This window comes from Sinocyclocheilus rhinocerous, unplaced genomic scaffold (genome assembly GCF_001515625.1).
Source record: "Sinocyclocheilus rhinocerous isolate Xijiao unplaced genomic scaffold, SAMN03320098_v1.1 scaffold30, whole genome shotgun sequence".
Taxonomy (NCBI): domain Eukaryota; kingdom Metazoa; phylum Chordata; class Actinopteri; order Cypriniformes; family Cyprinidae; genus Sinocyclocheilus; species Sinocyclocheilus rhinocerous.
Genome location: NW_015657838.1, coordinates 1,577,266 through 1,577,688, shown reverse-complemented (window position 1 = coordinate 1,577,688; position 423 = coordinate 1,577,266).

The following is a 423-nucleotide window of genomic DNA, read 5'->3' as shown; positions in this document are numbered from 1 at the left end:
ACTAAAGCCCTATTCGCACAGGGTTAGTATTTTCTGGGGACCTTGTGTGATTTTGAAATTCCCCCCCCCACACATCTGAATTTCGTGTGGTGCATTCGCACGGGATAAGCGAAGCCTGTGATTTTACTCAAATTTACGGACTTATCTCCCAGATACCTGGATGTCAAGGCTTTGAGAGTCCCTTCTATGGTCCGGTTAGATGGATTTTAAAAAAAGAAACTAATATAGGTTTAGTGCACTGTGTCATTTACATTTCACCAGGTTAAAATAATATCTCAAGCTTTGTGCTTGATTTATTTGTAACACATTCACCTCAAAACCTTTTCAGCTTACTCTTTCTGCAAATTGTATGGTGTAGCGATATGACAGCACCCAAAATACTAGCAAACACTCCAACGCAGCTCCATTCTTCGCGGAAAATGG